The sequence below is a fragment of the Macrotis lagotis genome, chromosome 6 (genome assembly GCF_037893015.1).
Source record: "Macrotis lagotis isolate mMagLag1 chromosome 6, bilby.v1.9.chrom.fasta, whole genome shotgun sequence".
Taxonomy (NCBI): Eukaryota; Metazoa; Chordata; class Mammalia; order Peramelemorphia; family Peramelidae; genus Macrotis; species Macrotis lagotis.
In genome coordinates, this window is record NC_133663.1 from 220,367,159 (window position 1) to 220,381,378 (window position 14,220).

At 34.9% G+C, this 14,220-nt stretch overlaps 2 pseudogenes; one reads left to right on the forward strand and one right to left on the reverse strand.

The window, feature by feature from the left end:
* The window catches only part of LOC141491416 (ARL14 effector protein pseudogene), a 91,634-nt pseudogene that overhangs the window by 21,779 nt on the left and 55,635 nt on the right, over window positions 1-14,220 (forward strand).
* Window positions 922-12,005, reverse strand: LOC141492347 (ribose-5-phosphate isomerase pseudogene; annotated as a pseudogene).

The following is a 14,220-nucleotide window of genomic DNA, read 5'->3' on the forward strand; positions in this document are numbered from 1 at the left end:
GATTCTTTAAGCTTATTATGTATGAAAAAGTTGCATCAGCATTTTTTTTTGAAGTGGCACAGAGTTGTTTTATTTCAATAGACACAGAATGCAAAAGGAGACATCTGATGCCCAACTGTGCAAGTGACAGACCCTAGGGGAGAAAGGCAAACAAAGAATCCAAAAAAGGTCTACAACAAAAACAAGCCCTCCTAATGAGAGGTCTCTCCCAGCAGCACTAAGGATGTACTGGTAAAGTCCTCTCTGGCAGGGAGACCGAGGGTCATGGGCTTCCCCGTTTGGGTGAGTGGCCTGACCTCAGCTGAGGAGGGCTGGGGCTCGTGAAGGTCACTATCAAGGGCATTGCTCAGCACACACACACACACACACACACACACACACACACACACACACTAGGCCTAAATGTGTGACTATTGTGAGCTATGAAAATGTAAACTCAAAATTAAATCAACAAATCAAGAACAAAGGCATAAAGATCATCCATGGCTCCTGTAAGGCATCAGGGGCTGTTGGTTCAGCCCTTAACAAACTGGGCTGGCACAGTGACTGACATTTGGGATTCCCCAGAAAACCAAACACTCAGAATAATAATAAGAAACCAGCAGCCTCAAGTCAAGTACTCAAAAAAACCTTTTTTTTTGGTAGTATTTCATATAAAACATGAAATCAAGTTTTTTTTTTTTATTTCTTTTAAAAAAGTGAGTATTTTTAGATAGAATATATATATATATATATATATATATATATATATATATATATGCTTCTCTATTTCTTTAAAAAAGGACAGGGGCATTCAATAATATTTCAGGAGTCTTCCCTCATGCTCTGACTGGCCATCCTGGGGCAAGTACATTAAGGCAAAGGCTCTTGGGCTTCTCTGCCTAAACTGGTGCGGCCTAGGTCAGTGACACAGCCTCTCCCTCACACGACCGAGTCATCTTCCATGCCAAAGTAGACTCTTTCAGCCATGTTGATAAAGAGACCTGTGTCCACAACACCTGGTATCATTTTGATGGCCGTGTTCACTTCACTCCATTTGTGGACTTGGTCAAACTTCCAGTCCAGCAGAAAGCTGCCATTGTCTGCCACCCCAGGACCCACCTTCCGCTCAGCCATTCGTAGCTCAGCCACTCCGCCGAACCTCCAGGACAGGGCCCTGGACACGCGTAGGCCATGGGGATGACTTCAATGGGAATGCTCTTCACCCAGTGGTCGCCAAGGTTTCTTGAATCCTTCCTATAATCAGCAATAACAGTGAAACATTTGGCATAGACACCTACATTCTTCTCCTGAGCCAGACAGTCTCCACCACCTTTAATGAGATTGAGGTCAGCATCTACTTCATCAGCACCATCAATAGCAAGATCAAGCTCTGGGTGTTGGTCCAGGTCACTTAGGGGTAAGCCATTCTGAAGGATGAGCTGCTGGGCCTGAAAGGACAAAGGAATACAGACAGTGTTCAGGTTTTCTTGTTTCACACTCACAGTTATCCTCTGGATGGTGTGGACACTGGTAGAGTCGCTGCCAATGCCCAGCGCTTGGTTATTCTTCATGTGGTTCTCCATGGCCATGCAGCCCGCCAGCCACTTGGCTTCCAGGACCTGGCTGCATCAACTTTAAGGGATCGAAGTGCCGGTAACAAGATATTTCGAAGAGCACAGGAGCTTGGAATGCAGCCAAGTATCTACTTTCCTGCAAAGCTGAGCCTTCTCTTCCAGGGAAAAAGATGGACATTTAATGAAATGGAAGAATTCCAAAAATTTCTGATGAAAAGACCAGAGCTAAACAGAAAATTTGGACATCAAACAGGAGGTTCAAGAGACACATGAAAAGGTAAAAAGGGGGGGGGCAGTAAAAGGAAAAACAATGCAGTCCAGTAAGTTGAAACTAGCTATATCCCAGCATGGGGGGAAAAAAAGATTCTCATAAACTTTGAGAAATGTAACTCTAACAGAGAGAATACACCCAGCCAGAAATGATGGACATTCATGACCTATCCATGAGACTGCTATCTAATAGGATATAACTGGCTTTAACCCCATCTGGGAGAAAGACTCTAATAACTCTCAGGAATTTTGACTCTATTTGATAGAATATACAGAACTAGAAGGGACAGACACTAAGAATTTTCTCTGACTTAGATAGAATGATCTAAAAAAACACTACCTCCCTAAAAAGGGGGACAGGAAACAGATGGGAGGAGGGAGGGGATTGAATGGGGTAAATCTCATTACACTAAGAGGTACAAAAAACCTATGGTAATAGTGGGTAAGAAGGGAGCAGAGGAGAAACACCTGAATCTTCTTCTCATCAGACTTGGTTTAAAGTCCACCTATACATACTCAGTTAACTTATAAAACATCTAACCTTTCAAATATTAAAAGGGGAAAAGGGGAGGGGGGACAGAGAAGGGGAAGGGGAGTGGGGGAAATAAGGGGGAAATAACAAAAGGAAGGGAAGGGAAAAGGGAAAAAGGGAAAGGGGAAAGAAAGGGGAGGGTGTGATATAGGAGGGCAAACACACTGAAGGGGTGGTTTTCAGAAACAAAAGACTGGGGAATATGGATAAAAGGGGAAAAAGGGGGAAAATGCAAACAGAGGGAAGATAGCACTGAGGGCAATAAAGAATTAGTAATCATAACCTTGAATGTGAATGGGATGAACTCTCCCTTAAAACATAGGCAAATAGCAGAGTGGATTAAAAACTAGAATCCTACACTATGCTGCTTACAAGAAACTCATTTGAAACACAGAGATACATATAGAGTAAAGGTAAAAGGTTGGAGCAAAATATATGTTGCTTCAGCTGAAGTAAAAAAAAGTAGGGGTAGCAATTCTTATCTCAGACAAATCAGCAGCAAAAATAGATACTATTGAAAGAGATAAGGAAGGAAACTTTATCCTCCTAAAAGGTACCATAGACAATAAATTCATTTCAATATTGAATATATATGCACCCAGTGGGACAGCACCCAAATTCTTAGAGGAGATACTGAAAGAACTACAGGAAGACATAGACAACAAAACTCTATTACTGGGAGACACTTTCAGATCTAGATAAATCGAATCATAAAACAAACAAGAAAGAAATTAGGGAGGTAAATAGATTGTTAGAAAAATTAGATATGGGAGACTTATGGAGGAAACTGAATGGGGATAGAAAGGAATATACCTTTTTCTCTGCAGTACATGGAACTTATACAAAAATTGACCATGTACTAGGACATAAAAACCTAATGATCAACTGCAGAAAGGCAGAAATAGTGAATACATCTTTCTCAGATCACAATGCAATAAAAGTCATATGAAATACTGGGCCAAGGATATATTGACCCAGAACAAATTGGAAACTGAATAACCTCATTTTAAAAAAGGAGTGGACCAAAAAACAAATTATAGAAAGAATTAACCATTTTATCCTAGATAATGATAATAATGGAACAACATACCAAAACCTATGGGATTCATTAAAGCGACTCTCAGGGCATATATTATAGCTCTAAATGCTTATATGAATAAATTGGAGAAAGAGGAAATCGATGAACTAAACATGCAACTAAAAATTAGAGAAAGAACAAATCAAAAATCCCCAATTAAATACCAAATTAGAAATTCTAAAAATTAAAGGAGAAATTAATAAAATTGAAAGCAAAAAAACTATTGAATTCATAAATAAAACCAAAAGTTGGTCTTATGAAAAAACCAATAAAATTGATAAACCTCTGGTCAATTTGATTAAAAAAAAGAAAGAAGAAAACCAAATTGCTAGTATCATAAATGAAAAAGGTGAACTCACCACCAATGAGGAGGAAATTAAAGTAATAATTCAAAATTATTTTGCCCAACTCTATGCCAATAAATTTGATAATGTATGGGAAATGGAAGAATATTTACAAAACTATAAGTTGCCCAGGTTAAATGAAGAAGAGATTAAATACATAAACAACCCTATCTCAGAAAAAGAAATTCAACAAGCCATTACTGAACCCCCTAAAAAAAAATCTCCAGGGCCTGATGGATTCACAAGTGAATTGTACCAAACATTTAAGGAACAGTTGGTTCCAATTCTATATAAACTCTTTGGAAAAATAGGGAAAGATGGAACTCTGCCTAACTCTTTCTATGAAACCAATATGGTACTGTTACCTCAACCAGGAAGAGTTAAAACAGAGAAAAAAAATTATAGACCTATTTCCCTGATGAATATAGATGCAAAAATCCTAAATAAAATCTTAGCAAAACGATTACAACAAGTCAGCACTAGGATAATACATTATGATCAAGTAGGATTTATTCCAGGAATGCAGGTTTGGTTCAATATTAGGAAAACTGTTAGTATACTCAATTATATCAACAACAAACCTATCAGAAATCCTATGATCATATCAATAGATGCTGAAAAACCTTTGGACAAAATACAGCATCCATTCCTATTAAAAACACTAGAGAGTGTGGGAATAAATGGACTGTTCCTTAGAATAATTAACAGTATCTATCTGAAACCATCAACAAACATTATATTCAATTGGGAGAGGCTAGAGGCATTCCCAATAAGATCAGGGGTGAAACAAGGGTGCCCATTATCACCACTACTATTCAATATTATATTAGAAATGTTAGCATCAGCAATTAGAGAAGAAAAAGAAATTAAAGGAATTAGAATTGGGAAGGAAGAGACAAAACTCTCACTCTTTGCAGATGACATGATGGTCTACCTAAAGAATCCTAAAAAATCATCTAAAAAACTACTGGAAACAATTAGCCATTTTAGCAAAGTTGCAGGTTATAAAATAAACCCTCATAAATCCTCAACTTTTCTATATATGTCTAGCAAGAAACAGCAGGAAGAGCTAGAAAGAGAAATCCCATTCAAAGTAACCTCAGATAATATAAAATATTTGGGAGTCTATTTGCCAAGACAGACTCAGAATCTTTTTGAAAACAATTATAAAACACTTCTCACACAAATTAAATTAGATTTAAACAACTGGGCAAATATCAACTGCTCATGGATAGGTAGAGCTAATATAATAAAAATGAGAATTCTACCAAAACTAAACTATCTGTTTAGTGCCCTACCAATCAAAATTCCAAAAAATCACCTTAACGAGTTAGAAAAAATAGTTAAGTAAATTCATATAGAGAAATAAAAAGTCAAGAATTGCCAGGAGCTTAATGAAAAAAAGTGCAAAAGAAGGTGGCTTAGCCCTACCTGATCTAAAATTATATTATAAAGCATCAGTCATCAAAACTTTTTGGTATTGGCTAACAAACAGATTGGTGGACCAGTGGAATAGACTAGGTGTAAAAGCAGGAGATAATTATAGTAATCTGCTGTTTGATAAACACAAAGAGTCTGGCGATTGGGATAAAAATTCCCTCTTTGATAAAAATTTCTGGGATAATTGGAAGTTAGTATGGAAATAACTTGGATTAGACCAACACCTCACACCCTTTATCAAGATAAGATCCAAATGGTTACAGGACATAGACATAAAAAAACAATACTATAAGCAAATTAGAAGATCAAGCACTAGTCTACCTGTCAGATCTATGGAAAGCGGAAGAGTTTCTGACTAAGGAAGAGTTGGAGAACATCACCAAAAAACAGTTACATTATTTCGATTACATTAAATTAAAAAGCTTTTACACAGAAAAACAATGTAACCAAGAACAAAAGAAATGTAATAAATCTTCACAACTAATGATTCTGACAAAGGACTCATTTCTAAAATATACAGAGAACTGAGTCATATTTTTAAAACAAAAAGCCATTCCCCAATTGACAAGTGGAAAAGGATATTCAAAGGCAATTTACAGATGAGGAGATCAAAGTAACCCATAGCCATATGAAAAAATGCTCTAAATCATTAATTATTAGAGAAATGCAAATTAAAGCTTCCCTGAGGTACCACCTCATACCTCTCAGATTGGCCAGTATGGCCAGGAAGGATAATGATCATTGTTAGAAGGGTTGTGGGAAATCTGGGACACTGTTTCACTGTTGGTGGAGCTGTGAACTCATCCAACCCTTCTGGAGAGCTATTTGGAACTATTCCCAAAGGGCAACAAAAATGTACATACCCTTTGACCCAGCAATACCACTACTGGGTCTATACCCTGAAGAGATGAGGGAAAAGGGTAAAAACATTACTTGTACAAAAATATTTATAGCAGCCCTGTTTGTGGTGGCAAAGAATTGGAAATCCAGTAAATGTCCTTCAATTGGGGAATGGCTTAGCAAACTGTGGTACATGTATATCATGGAACACTATTGTTCTATTAGAAACCAGTAGGGAGGGGATTTCAGGGAAACCTGGAGGGGTTTACATGAACTCATGCTGAGTGAGATGAGCAGAACCAGAAAAACACTGTACACCCTAACAGCAACATGGGAGTGATATTCAACCTTGAAGGACTTGCTCATTCCATCAGTGCAACAATCAGGAACAATTTTGGGCTGTCTGCAAAGGTGAGTACCATCTGTATCCAGATAAGGAGCTGTGGAGTTTGAACAAAGTGCAAGGTCTATTCCCCTTAATTTAGGAAAAAAAACCAGATATCTTATTGTCTGATCTTGTTACCCCTTATACTTCTCTTCACTTTAAGGATATGATTTCTCTCTCATCACACCCAGTTTGGATCAAGGTACATCATGGAAACGAAGTAAAGACTGAGAGAGTGCTTTCTGGGGGGGGGGGGGGAGGGAAGCAAGATTGGGGGAAAATTGTAAAACTCAAATAATACCCTTCATAAAAATAAATTATAAAAAGAAAAAACCCTTTCCTCATTTATTCTAGAAACTTTAATTGATCTTGTGGGTATTCTGTGTATTTTGTTTATTTTGTTTCATTTCTTTTTGGAGCTTAATGAGCATTCTGATGTTTGTGGGTTTGCTTTTGGTTTGTTTTGTTTAGTTTTTTATCTTTGCTTGTAGATGTTTATAGATATTCTCTTCTAGGTTTGTATATTAGAACTTACAACAGCTCTACCTTAATTTTTTAATCCTTGTTTAGAAAAGGAACAACTGTGATGGGGTTCCCTTTCCCTTGAATGTCGGATCCTATCTCAGATGCTCATTTTCACATCCTTCCTCTAGGATGAACTGAGACCTTTTTCCTCAACTTTGGTGGAATCTCAGATTACCCTTCCTCTGGGGATTAGGATCAGAGCAATAGGGCTAAAGTCCCTTTCTTTATTCCTGGGACTGAATCCAGGGTCCTCCCTTCTCTAATCATCAGATCTGGTTGAGGCTTTTTTTACCCCTTGGGAGTTACAAGGATTTTCCTCTCCTTTTCTCTTCCCCTGGGATCAGGAATCTGATTGTGGTGGCCCTCAGATCAAATCTGAGATCCTCCTCCATTTTCATGCAGATTCCCTTTTCTTCATATCCTGAGGCTGAGTCAAAGGGACTGAGATGTGTAGCTTGAGAAATGGGCTATACTCCCTACTCCTAGTCAGTCATCAGGTTATTATTAATTCAGAACATTCAGTTTTAATTGTGCTGTTGTCCTTTCTATTTACATTATTGTAGCCACTATGTATATTCCTTTTTTTGGTTCTGTTTACTTCTCTTTGCATGAATTCATGTAAGCCTTTCCAAGCTAATGTTTTCATTTTTAAGTGGCTGTAAATAATTTTGTGTATACTGGTTGTTACCTTTTTTGATTGGCTGTCTTATGCATTCTTAGCAGTTGAATCTCCACATCAAAGCATGGACATTTTAACTGTGTTCTTTATCTAATTACAAGTTACTTTTTCAAAATTGTTGGACCAGTTTATAGCTCTTATATTAACTCTTCCCATTAAAAAAATCTTTCATAATTTGCTTTGTGTGAAAGATGAAACTTCAGAGTTATTTGAATTCAATTTTCTCATTAGGGATTTGTTGGAATTTTTCCTGTGAATCTTAATAGTTTGCATTTCTTTGTTGAATTTATGTATTTTGGATAGTGTATATTCATCAGAAACATTTACATTGTGCTGCCCTTTTTCATTTATACAATCCCCCACAGTTATTCTTATCTAGTCAGTAATGGAGAAAACCTGTGAAAATGATGTAACTGACAAGCATAATTTTATTTTTCTATGAAGAGGCATTATTATTTTAATCATTCTTTCAATTAAAAATTCTCATATTTCTCAGAAGCATAGTATTTTCCTTAAGATTTAGAAGGTTCAGGGGTGGCTAGTTGGCCCAGTGGATAGATAGAACACTGGCCCTGGAGGCCCGAGTACCTCAGACACTGAATAATTACCTAGCTGTGTGGCCTTGGGCAAGCCACTTAACCCCTTTTGCCTTGAAAAATCCCCCCCAAAAAACAAACAAAAACAAAGAAACAAAAAGAGTTAGAAGGTCCAAATAGCCAGTGATAGGTCATCCACATTCCAAAACACCATCCCTGAAGTAGTCAGAGATTTTTTTTCCATGTTTTCTCTTACAGCTGTTGTAATATATCAGTTTATGTTAGGCACTTCATCCCAAATTATTTGAGTTATAATGATCAGTAAAGGATAATTAAAGCATTTCTTTTGACTCTAATCAAACTGACTTTATGCGTAATAATAAACCAGAGTTCAGACTGAATTTATGTTGAAAGGAAAATAAAACGAGATGTTTATTCATTACTAATGTGAAATTAGAGGATAGGAATTGTTTTTACATGAATAATGAAGATACTAGATTAAAATAATAATTTGAAATTTCACCTGCTCAGAATATTTAAGCACCTTTTTTCCCTTTAAGCTACAATTTTTTTTTCTGGAAATTACATCATAAAATGGAAGAGAACGAGAATAATAAATGATTGTAAAGGAAGGTTTGTGGGGTTTTTGTTTAGTTTTCTTTTGGTTTAGGCATACTTTTATTGTAATTAGTAGTTAAAGAAGTGGGAGATTGCTAATCATAGGATTGAGACTCTTGAAGTACTTAAAATGTACTTAAGTACTGAAGTACTTAAAAAGTACTTAAAATGCTAACCTTTTAAGCAGTATCCAAAATAATAACTGTTTACTGATTACCTGATACTTAATACAGCTTCTTAGGAATCCTACAAATCATATCATATTATATTAATATTTTATAGATCTACTTTTTTCTATTGGGTTATAAGAATCCTTTGGTATGATAAATTCTTGAATAATAAATTCTTAAATACATACAGCATTTTAAGGTTAACATCGCACCTTGTTTACATCATTTTAATTGATTCCCATAATGGACAGTAATGTGCAAATTTCTTTGGTACAAAATGAAATCATTTTAATTAAGTTTATATTTAATGAGCCTTATACCTTTTAAATATTAAAAATCTTTGAATGTATTAATAGTGTATTCTTTTGATACAATTATTTGCTTTATGTAATTAGACATTGACTTCATAAGATTTTGTTTCATACACTTTAATTTAAGGAGCCAAAGTGATGCATTGTATGGAGCATCACCCCTGGAATCAGGAGTACCTGAATTCAAATTTGGTCTCAGACACTTACTAGCTGTGTGACTCCTGGGGAAGTCACTTAACCACCCCAACTTGTCATTAAGCCATATATCTGTAATATTTGAATATTAATCATATTTTTGAATAACAGTATATTTTCCTAAATATAACCTAGATTATTATCCATAGACTTTCAGGAGAGTGTATGTTTAAATGAGTCCCCAGGCCTCTGAAACATGATTATCTTCATGTCTTGGATGAATTCCTTAACCTTTTAGTAACATTGTATAGGGATTTATTAAAGTACTCCACCTCTATTTAGGAATTTATGTAATTCCAGATTCTTGTCAGATTGGTATGTTTAACATAGTTCATTGTTTTCTCAATGGTAATTGAATTAAAAATTGTTTTCAAACTTAACAGATCTAACATGCTTATCTAAATTTAACAACAGTTTTTGTCACCTCAAATGAAAGTGTATTTCACAGTAAAAAAATTATCTTTTTTCTAATCTGTATTGCTCCAATCTTTATATTCTTAGCTGCCATAAGTATTTTTTTTCTTCATAGCAATGGTTAAGCAGCTCTTTCCTCATACTTCCTCTAGTCTTTTCATTTTTTTTAAATTTTAACATTAAGAATTTCTTACTATACTGTATTGGAATCAATGATAGCCTGTATAGTAAAGGTCTTTGCTCGTTTTCAAAGGATTGATTTGACTGTTTTGCAGCGTTTTTTAATTTTTAGTTTTTTTAACTTTCTGCCCGAGATAATTCTTGAACTTCAGCACAACTCATCCTTCTTTTATTGTTGCCTAAAATTATTATTGAAATATTATTTCCTTTTATTAATAGCAGTTATGTTGACAAAAGAAGATTAGCTTTGCTTTCTCTGCTGTCTGATTAATTTTTAGAGTCTTGAGAACTATAGATCAAGCCCTGGTATCTATAGGTATCTCATCTTCATGGTGGCCATATTTACTAAACTAAAAAAATAAATTATCTGGCCTGTAGGATTTTTTTAACAGTTCCATTACAAGTATCCTCTCTATCTTTTAATTGGAACTATCCAGAAAATAAAGAATGTATATTTTTAGTTCTAGTCTAGTTGCATATTGGTATTGTCCATTAAGTGTTCCTTTTTAAAAATTCACATAATATTTTCCATTTGTTATGGTCCTTACCAATTTTACATTATGAATTATGTAGATAAGGAAACAAAGAAGGAAGCACTTTTACCATAGAAGTTTTTAGCAGGACAGAATATTATTTTAAAAATAATAATGGTCTTCTATGTGCATGGTACTATGTATAATATCATCTTGGGAAGGCTTAAATTCTGAAAAGGAAAACACCACCAATAAAGCACCTGGAAAAAAGTAAGCCAATCATTTCCTTATCTTTTTGCTCAATTGGTTTTAAAAAGTTCAGTAACATTTTATTTAAGTTGGGTGTATTTTGAGGATATACAGGTCTGTCTTTAAGATTGGCTTTTTAAAGCCAAGCACTTTGCATGGAAGACTTCAGGAGTCATAAACTGAGGTTATTTTCATACTATTTTTATGATGGTTTCAGTGCTAATGAACAGTTCAGCCAGTCAATTAGTAAGTGTTAAGCTTCCACTATTATTCAATTTCAATTTGAATAAAACTGAATAGCATGAATAAAAGTATTATTCACACTAATGTTGCAAAGAAGTAACACCACGGATGTGGTGAGCTTTGTTGTTCATCTTCTTAGATGAGAAATGGATTGGGGTAGAACCAATATCACCAAAAGGTAATTGAAAAAAATCATTCTCATATGAATAATCTATTAATTTTGCAATGATGAAAAAAGTACAAGGAGCCTTGGGAAATTTTCATTTTTAATATCCAAGAAGAAGAATAAAATTCTGGGCAAAATATTAAAAAAAATCTTTCCAACATGCCATCAAAATACTAATCATGGCCCAGATAGGAAAAGAGCTAAATATTTCTTCAGTGTGTTAATGATGATATAATAAATCAGCCATTTTACTAGCACTGCTTCCTGTTTGTTCAGTAATTTTTCATATCTTCTTTGGGTCTAGAATGCTTCCTTTTTAGTGTTGTTTGCTTTCTTCTCCCCAATTTTATAATTTAAATGACTAGGATAGTAACCAATAAAAAAGATTAAAGATGAAATTACAGATTTCCTAGTTGTGTTTTCTGAGCAGAAAATTATCACCTGGGTGAAGAGATGGTGATGGGTGGAGCTAGAGAAGTTCAGCCTGTTCTATAAGTCAGAGCTTTGGCAGGGGCGTTCCTTTGATATTGCAAAGGAGTTTGTATGTTTGTATATGTGTGTGTGTGTGTGTGTCTGTGTGTCTGTGTCTGTGTCTGTGTCTGTGTCTGTGTGTGTGTCTGTGTCTGTGTGTCTGTGTGTGACTGGGTGAGACTGAGCCTGTGCTGGCAACGGTGAGCCAACCTCAGTGCCGATTGCTCCTCAGGGAACAAAAGCAGGGGCATGGAATTCTCACCGAGAAGGGCCGTGCCTGAAGACTGAGCTGGAAGCTAGCAGCACTCTGGAGCCTTGACCTGGACACATCCAGTGGCAGAAATGCCTCTATAAGAGCCTTTGATTCTTCAGGGTTAGAGTGGAATGCACTCTAGAGTGATTGCTGTGTCTTATTCAGTCTGGATTAACATTATGGTCTTGATCCTACAACCTGGATCTGGACAGAAGGTAAAAAGGGCTTGGGCTTTATAAGGCATTCACATGAACATTTCAGTAGATATATTTTTAGGTTATATGCAGTCATATGTTTCACTGCTTGTTGCTAAGTTGCTACTCAGTTATTTAATTATTTTGTTGTTTCTTGGAGTGTTAATATGAGCCATGTTTGTTGAGAGGGGATTGTATTCTAAGAAGCATTTTGATCATCGGGACATAGGAAAACCAGAAAAATCATTATCTTTCTAGACAGGTTTAGGAAATTAATCATATTTTATTGATACAAATCAAATCACTTTCTGGTATTCTGAAATAATGAAATGAATGTGGCATAAATTAGTATTTGTCATTTCAGAAATTCAAGGAGCATACTTCCCCCCAATGGAATAGTTCACCTCTGATAAGTGTTTTTAAAAGAAGGTACTTAAAGAAGGCATTAATCTATGAAAGACATTTGAATCATTTGAATGTTATAAGGAAAAAAATCTTTTATTTTTATTTTGAGCATTATGCTTATTTTTTCTTAGAGCATTAATATGAACAGGGAAGCAGCAACATTTTTTGCTCTAGAAAATATTAATTACATTTTTTCTGTCTTGCAGATGTTGACCATTAAGTTTATATAATACTTCCTTAAAATCCTTAAGAATAATCAGCTATTTATTACAAAGTTATGGTAACCAAAGTTTTCCTTACATCACTCAATCAACCCTGTTCATGGTAGGATGGGTAATGCATGTATGCTAAAGTAATAATAATAGTTAATTACATTCTCCCTGGGAGAAGGTCCATTTCATAATTTTATCATCTCTCCACTGCCTAGAATAGTTCACTGGGAGGCACCTGATTAGTTTTTAAATTGAATACTTTACATAGATATCTTAATCTTCAGATCAACTTAATGAGCTGAAGAATAGTTTAATTCTAGTCTATTCTTTAAGTCAAGACACCCATTTCCATTCAGATTCTCAAATGTGAGCCCTAAACATAAAAGGAAAAAAAACTTTTAGGGAAGATTTCAGGCATTCTTTTTATTATTGGGTGCATTTAGCAAGGCAACCAGGTTAAGTCTGTTAATAAGTGACTCACAAGAAATACTCTTGAATTGTAGTCACATATTTTGATTTTTTTCCTTCATCTTTTCATACATATTGTGTAATCATAACTCTTATTAGGTAATTTGCTTTTTACATAACAACATAAACTTCTGCCTTGGGAAGTAGATCTAGTAATGCAAATATCAATTTTCTTAAGATTTAGTATAGCCTAGGTCATGCTGAACTAAAATTATCTTTGGTAGTAAAATTCAAATTTGCAAAGACTTCTGACATTCACTGAATCGTCTGTGATCTGATTGGCAGGTCTAGAAGTTTCAAGAAAAATGAGATAGTTTTTGTTGTAATGAAGAGTTCTGACTTTTAAGACTTCGGCGCTAATACATACCCTTTTATCTTTGATGCATCTGGTTCCCTGAAGGATATAAATAAAACCAATACCCAGTAAATCTTAATAAAACGATAGAATAGATGAGGAGATAATTTCTTGAAAAGGATCCTGGGTTTTAGCAGTATATTGTAGAGAATTAATTAAAACCATGACCATTCCAGGGAGATATCCTTAGAGAAAAAATCATTCCATAGTATCTTGGTATATCCCATTTCAGTAATATAACTTCTGGGGGTTTTATCTATCTTTCATTTTTATTTCAAATAATTTTTGTAACGATAAATTCATTTTCCCCTTCTGTTTTTTTTGATAGAGATGTTGGTAGAGAAATTGGTTATTGTTTTCTATATAACAAATAACAAAATGTTACAAGCTATAATTTCATTTATCATGAGTTTAGAAGTAAATTAAATCATAAATCTAAAATATTTAAAGCTAAAAGCCAATGTATATCCATTGTAAGATATCAGAATCACAAGGTAATATGTAATGAATCATATATACCTAATTACAAAATCTTCTGCTGACATGTTGGGAAGAAAATGTATATATCCTGAGAAACTAAGCACAGAGTGCATTATGTAAGAGCCATACTTGTAGTACTAGTGTTGTATTCCCAGGGGTTATAATCCAGTGTATACAA